The sequence below is a fragment of the Eschscholzia californica genome, unplaced genomic scaffold (assembly GCF_041429995.1).
Source record: "Eschscholzia californica isolate CP2 unplaced genomic scaffold, dmEscCali1.0.p SCAF_4, whole genome shotgun sequence".
In the NCBI taxonomy this organism is placed as follows: domain Eukaryota; kingdom Viridiplantae; phylum Streptophyta; class Magnoliopsida; order Ranunculales; family Papaveraceae; genus Eschscholzia; species Eschscholzia californica.
Genome location: NW_028238461.1, coordinates 5,456,730 through 5,464,100, shown reverse-complemented (window position 1 = coordinate 5,464,100; position 7,371 = coordinate 5,456,730). Strand labels below are relative to the sequence as shown.

Sequence of the window (7,371 nt, the reverse complement as noted above, 5' to 3'; positions counted from 1 at the left end):
ATATTATTCATATGTGATATAACTTTGAGGGGCGGTCCTGTCCCAAAGCAGGCAAAGCGACCGGTTTGGGCCCTAACGTGACGGAGGGTCTAATGTTTGGATTTTTGTGTTAGTTTGACAAACAATAATAACATTCTAACCTATTTTATAACAAATTTTGAGTTGTAACTTAACGGTTAAAGATTTGGATTATGTGGAAGAAATCAACGGTTCGATTCCACCTATAAGCATTTTTTTTACAAAAAAGATTTCTAAGTGTATAAGGCCCCAATTTTTGACATCGCTTGGCCTCCAAAATATTGGAGGCCGACCCGGATAACTTTGGACAGTGGTCTTACATAGATCTCAAAAGCATAACACTAGATTGACTCAAGGGTATAAATTATAAAGATAGAGTTTACTTACATAAAAAAAGAGTTATTTTCTTTTGGCCCCTTAATTTGTGACCAACTTCCTTCTTGGCGCCCTATTTTTCATAAATTCAAATAATATCCATTTTTTTACTATATATGTCATAACTACCCTTCCTATAAATATTGTTACAAAATAAAATTAAATAGAAAACATGAATTTCCACCTCACCTCTCTCTCCAACTCACCTCTCACTCTCCAACTCACCTCTCTTCACGAGTAGACCTTGCTACGGCGAAGGGGTTTCCCCTTCGCCGGAGTGTTTAAAGAGAGAGAGAGAGAGAGGGATATGAGAGTCTTTTTTTTTTTTTTTTTTTTTTTTATGTTTGAAAGTCGCCGGCCGGAAAAAGTTATTTCCTTTTGGCCCTTAATTTGTGACCAACTTCCTTCTTGGCGCCCTATTTTTCATAAATTCAAATATTATCCATTTTTTTTACTGTAAATATCATAACTACCCTTCTTATAAATATTGTTACAAAATAAAATCTCTCTCCAACTCACCTCTCTCTTCACGAGCAGACCTTGCTACAGCGAAGGGGTTTCCCCTTCGCCGGAGTGTTTAAAGAGAGAGAGAGGGATATGAGAATTTTTTTTTCTTTTTTGATGTTTGAAGGTCGCGGGTCGGAAAATTTATTTGTCTGACAAGAGAGAGGTGAGTTGGAGAGAGAGATAGGTGAGTTGGAGAGAAAGAGAGGTTACGTGGAGAGAGATGTGAGGTGGAGAGAGAGGTGAGGTTGAAGTGAGGTGGAAATTCATGTTTTCTATTTAATTTTATTTTTAAAAAATATTTATAGGAAGGGTAGTTATGATATTTACGTTAAAAAATGGACCATATTTAAATTTATGAAATATAGGGGACCAAGAAGGAAGCTGGTCACAAAATAAGGGGCCAAAGAAGAAATAACTAAAAAAAATTGGTTACAACTAACAAAAAGTTGACCTAACATGTGCTCTTATTGACTCATAAATGATTTCCTCTTTTAAGTCATTAATTTCTTCCAATTTGACCCAAAACAGATCTCAATGATAATCACAAAACAAATCTCAATGATTCTCCAAAAATGTTTGTAAACAGAAGATAGAGTTTAATTAAAGTTGTTACTTGATGTCTTTAGAAAAAATCCTAAAGATTCTCGGAAGTTGAATATAAATAGTGGTCATGTATAGATGACAAAACCAAAAACTAAACAAGAGGGATTTAATTAGTAGTAAGTAAGAGTTTGCTTGTGAGAAACAAGAAGGGATGGCAAGACTTTTTAACTCTAGGGTTTTATCCATGGTCGTGTTGACAATACTTGTTGGAGTACTTATGTCAAAGAACAATGGAGTTTTATGTGAGATGAAATGTGGAATTGAGGACGGGTCATATATCACAATATGTGGTCAATTCATAGCGAAAGGAACACCACAATTACCACCAAACCAAGAATGTTGTGAGTTGACTAAAAAAGTTGATGTGCCTTGTGCATGTCAAGTTATCACTCCGGGTGATGAAGAAAAACTTGACATTCAGAAGATATTTTATGTTTTTCAAACTTGTGGCTTAGATCTTCCTCATGGACTCAAATGCGGAAGTAAGCAACTTTTTATTCCCCCTCTATTTTTTTTTCACTAGGCAACTAATTGATAAAAGTCCTTCATCAAAAAAAAACTAATTGATAAAATTAATTCAAATAGCCCAAAACTAGAATCTTACTGACACAAAAAAGTTAGCAAGCCATTATTTTTTAGCTAAGAAAAATATTATAATACCATAAAGTTCTATGAAAGGTACCACCGTAAAGAACTTTGAAACACCCTACCGATTCAACCTTCATCTTACTTTTCAATTGTGACCCTAAAGACCATTCCATTGAATTAAATGATGAGCTCTGATTTGTCACTTTATTTTGAATATTTCAAATTCTGCCGTCTTATTTTGATACTTTTAGATTATGTTATGTGGAAAAGTAATTAACTTATTATTATGTTTCTTTTTTCTCCAGGCGGCACTATTCCAGCAAACTAAGAACAGAAGATAAAATGAAGTTGAGATTTTATTAATTAGATATTGTTGCACTTCCCGTAATAAATAAAGTGTCTTTTGTATCTCCCTTCAAGAAAATATGCTAATAACCTCAATTTTTAATTTGATGGTTGTCCTTGCCAAATTGTTTCGTATTGTTTTTGCTGGTATTTACAAATAGAGCTCTATCTAGCTATCATGTCTAATTGGGCCCTCTAACCAAGTTGGGCTTGATGACTTTTTCCGGAAACAACATTTTGTGCAACAAAAACATTGTTGTGTGAATTAAAATTCTCTGTGTAATCCTAAGTGGTATAGACAAGAATTTCGCGACACATAAATGCCTCGGTATATGCGCCACCTGATATACGCGCACTACTAAATCGTAGTTGACCGCGACATTCTATCTCGAAGCATTATTTATGATCAACATCTAACTAGTCCATTTACCTAATGACTTTGGGCGGAAGAAGTTTAATGGGATTATAGTAACTTATAACGCTATTAATATTATCAACCAATTTAGACCTAGCTACTAGAAATCGTATCTAGCTGATGGGAAGAAATCAAGCAATGTAAGAAAAACAATAGAAAAGTAAAATATTGCACAAAACACAAAGAGATTTACGTAGTTCAGTTTTTTAAACTTACTCTACGGGAAATAAGACGTCATGATTTTCGCTATGATAAGAATAACAAGTTACACAAAGGATTAGTGAGAATTCATTAGACATCTTTAGAGTTTCAGTGTATATAGCCACTGAAACTCTAACCCCACCGTCCCACCAGCTCTCTCATTTTAATTCCGAATCATACATACACCCTTTACATTTATAACCGTCTTCACTGAAATATACATGGACACATATTACATTTATAACTAACTCGTTACATTTCGTTTAGTAGGTCCCATATGCAAGACAATTTCAATATATTCCTTTTGAATTCTATTACATGCCACCTTAACTTCAATAATGCCACCATCATATGATAAACGCTTTTTGTCATCTTCGCAAGAACTCGGTCAGAGTTGCCTCCAAAAGACCCTCAACATCTATACATCCCAAATGCTTAAACATGGAAATGGCGGTTATCCTTATTCTCGCTACTGAAGATCTCAGATTACAAAGAGTATTGAAGGTGGCGGTTATCCGTTTTCTCTAGAGAGAGAGAAAGTGTCTCGAGGCTTTAGATAGCGGGTAGGCTATCTTTCTTAATGCTTTCAGTGTTCCAAATTCCACATCAGTATCTTACGAAAAATTTCTTCCTAGCTCTTATTTGGTACATGTAATTTCTACAACGGTATAGTCCAATGTCCGGTAGCCGATATCTTCATTCACATATGTTGAATCAAATTCCTAATGAGCAAAATAATGAAGTTTCTCCTAAAATGTCTTTGTGAAGTTATAAGTTCCATCCACTCTTAAGTTTTTCATACATCCTTTTAACTCGAGATAATCAAATTATTATTCCTATGTGATATAACTTTCAGGGGCGGCCCGGTCCCAAAGCAGCCAAAGCGGCTGCTTTGGGCCCTAACGTGACGGAGGGTCTAATGTTTGAATTTTTATGTCAGTTTGACAAACAATAATAACATTCTAACCTATTTTATAACACATCTTGAGTTGTAGCTTAATGGTTAAAGATTTGGATTATGTGGAAGAAATCAACAGTTCGATTCCACCTATAAGTATTTTTTTTTACAAAAAAGATTTCTAAGTGTATAAGGCCCTAATTTTTGACATCGCTTGGGCCTCCAAAATATTGGAGGCCGGCCCTGATAACTTTGGACAGTGGTCCTACATAGATCTTAAAAGCATATCACTAGATTGACTCAAGTGTATAAATTATAAAGATAGAGTTTACTTACAAAAAAAAGAGTTATTTCCTTTTGGCCCCTTAATTTGTGACCGACTTCCTTCTTGGCGCCCTATTTTTTATAAATTCAAATATTATTCTTTTTTTTTTTTTACTGTAAATGTCATAACTACCCTTCCTACAAATATTGTTACAAAATAAAATTAAATCGAAAACATGAATTTTCACCTCACCTCTCTCTCCTACTCACCTCTCACTCTCCAACTCACCTCTCTCTTCACGAGCAGACCTTGCTCCAGCGAAGGGGGTTCCCCTTCGCCGGAGTGTTTAAAGAGAGAGAGAGAGAGAGAGATATGAGAGTTTTTTTTTTCTTTTTCTGTTTGAAGGTCGCCGGCCGAAATTTTTTTCAGCCGACGACTTTTGTTGGACAAGAGAGATGTGAGTTGGATAGAGAGAGGTGAGTTGGAGAGAGAGAGAGAGAGATAGGTGAGTTGGAGAGAAAGAGAGGTGACGTGGAGAGAGAGGTGAGGTGGAAATTCATGTTTTCTATTTAATTTTGTTTTGAAAAATTATTTATAAGAAGGGTAGTTATGACATTTACGTTAAAAAAGGGGCAATATTTAAATTTATGAAATATAGGGGACCAAGAAGGAAGTTGGTCGCAAAATAAGGGGCCAAAAAAGAAATAACTAAAAAAAATGCTTGCAACTACCAAAAAAAAGTTGACCTAACATGTGCTCTTATTGACTCATAAATGATTTCCTCTTTTAAGTCATTAATTTCTTCTTTTTTGACCCAAAACAAATCTCAATGATACTCACAAAACAAATGTCAATGATTCTCCTGAAATGCTTGTAAATAGAAGGTAGAGTTTAATTAAAGTTGTTACTTAATGTCTTTAGATAAAATCCTAAAGATTATCGAAAGTTGAATATAAATAGTGGTCATGGATAGATGTCAAAACCAAAAACTAAACAAGAGGGATTTAATTAGTGGTAAGTAAGAGTTTGATTGTGAGAAAGAAGAAGAGATGGCAAGACTTTTTAACTCTAGGGTTTTATCCATGGTCGTGTTGACAATACTTGTTGGAGTACTTATGTCAAAGAACAATGGAGTTTCATGTGAGATGAAATGTGGAATTGAGGACGGGTCATATATCACTATATGTGGTCAATTCATAGCGAAAGGAACACCACAATTACCACCAAACCAAGAATGTTGTGAGTTGACTAAAAAAGTTGATGTGCCTTGTGCATGTCAAGTTATCACTCCGGGTGATGAAGAAAAACTTGACATTCAGAAGATATTTTATGTTTTTCAAACTTGTGGCTTAGATCTACCTCATGGACTGAAATGTGGAAGTAAGCAACTTTTTATTCCCCCTCTTTTTTTTTTTCACTAGGCAACTAATTGATAAAATTAAGGAATTCAAAAAGCCCAAAACTTGAATCTTATTGACACAAAAAGTTAGCAAGCCATTATTTGTTAGCTAAAAAAATATTCTAATACCATAAAGTTCTATGAAAGGTACCACTGTAAAGAAATTTGAAACACCCTACTGATTCAACCTTTGTTTTACTTTTCAATTGTGACCCTAAAGACCCTTCCATTGAATAAAATGATGAGCTCTGTTTTGTCACTTTATTTTGAATTTTTCAAATTTTGCCGTCTTGTTTTTATACTTTAAGATTATGTTCCATATAAAAGTAATTAAGTTATTTTTATGTTTTTTTTTTCAGGTGGCACTATTCCAGTAAACTAAGAGCAGAAGACGAAATGAAGTTGAGATTTTATTAATTAGATATTGTTGAACTTCCCGTAATAAATAAAATATCTTTTGTATCTCCCTTCAAAAAAATATGCTAATAACCTCAATTTATCTTTGTCCTAGCCAAATCGTTTCGTTTTTTTTTTGCTGGTATTTGCAAATAGAGCTCTGTCTAGCTATCATGTCCAATTGGGTCCCCTATCCAAGTTTGGGTCGATATAGAAGTGTCCCTACTGCTTTGTTCGACAACAATATTTTTATGCTATTCACAACTATCGGTGTAATTCTAAATGGCCTAGACATGAGTTTCGCGACACATAAACGTCTCAATATATGCACTGCTCTGATATACGCGCACCACTAAGTTCACACACATGTTTCTTATTGTAATAAAAGTATCATGGTGTACCTTACTTAAAAATGAGTTATATGATTTAGCAATAATGAAAACTATTTAAACTTATCCTTGTCGTAGCATGCAACACTAATTTCGCCATATGAATGGGTATTTCATTGAACAAATGAGTAAAGCTCTTTCAGTGTCACTGGCGCGAAAGGTTATATTCTTTGTTACCCGTTGAACCTAGATCACGAGATATCCAGTTGGTTAAGTTGGGTTTATGCCATCACCTTACTCATTTACCTTTGGGAGTAAGCCCAATTTCCTTTGGTTATGCAAATTCTAGCACTAGAGAGTAGCACTTGTTGTATAGAATCTGCCTGGTTAATTGGGAGTTGATATAATTTTCCTTTATTGCAACCTCCAATGATTATTAATCCACTAGTAGACTTGGTAATCCCCAAAAAATTCTTACATACTTTAGAACTCTTTCAATAGCAGTCCAAATTTCCTTACTTGGATTGCTGCTACAGCTACGCAGTTCGCTAATTGTTTATACAGGTCTGTTGTAAGTACAATTTATTACGTTCATTAGACTAATGACGATCATCCATTACCCTTACTGGCTAATTATTTGTCTAGATTTATTGGCTCTGTATATATGTGCAAGGATCTTTTTGTGTACTCACTTCGCTGAAATCTGTAACTTTTTTTTAGAAATAATTCTATATGATTCAGTCCAGTTTCCTCTATTGAACTTATAAAAATTCACATCTAAAAAATGAATCTTGCTTCACCAAAATATTTTGTATTGAAACTCCTCGCCAAGCATATTATTACTTATGACATTCAACATACAAGCCAGAGCCGTGTTTGAGGGGGGGCGGGGAGGGCGTCCGCCCTGGGCCCCCACCTCAAAAGGGCCCAATCTAATAAAAGGGCCACAGCTAATGTTATATATAATACATGTACCTACTTAATCATCTAATGAGGAATAGCTCTACTGGGAAGGGTACAGGGTGTCCATGC

General features: G+C 34.8%; 2 long non-coding RNA genes across 2 annotated transcripts; both read left to right on the top strand.

The window, feature by feature from the left end:
- Positions 1-1,524: 1,524 nt before the first annotated feature.
- LOC147541928 (uncharacterized) lies at positions 1,525-2,535 on the top strand. Its single transcript, XR_015223701.1, has 2 exons — positions 1,525-1,985; positions 2,397-2,535. It is a non-coding gene; the product is annotated as an uncharacterized LOC147541928 (long non-coding RNA).
- Positions 2,536-5,154: 2,619 nt separating this feature from the next.
- LOC147541927 (uncharacterized) lies at positions 5,155-6,092 on the top strand. The gene is made up of 2 exons (XR_015223829.1): positions 5,155-5,595; positions 5,974-6,092. It is a non-coding gene; the product is annotated as an uncharacterized LOC147541927 (long non-coding RNA).
- The last annotated feature ends 1,279 nt before the right edge of the window (positions 6,093-7,371 follow it).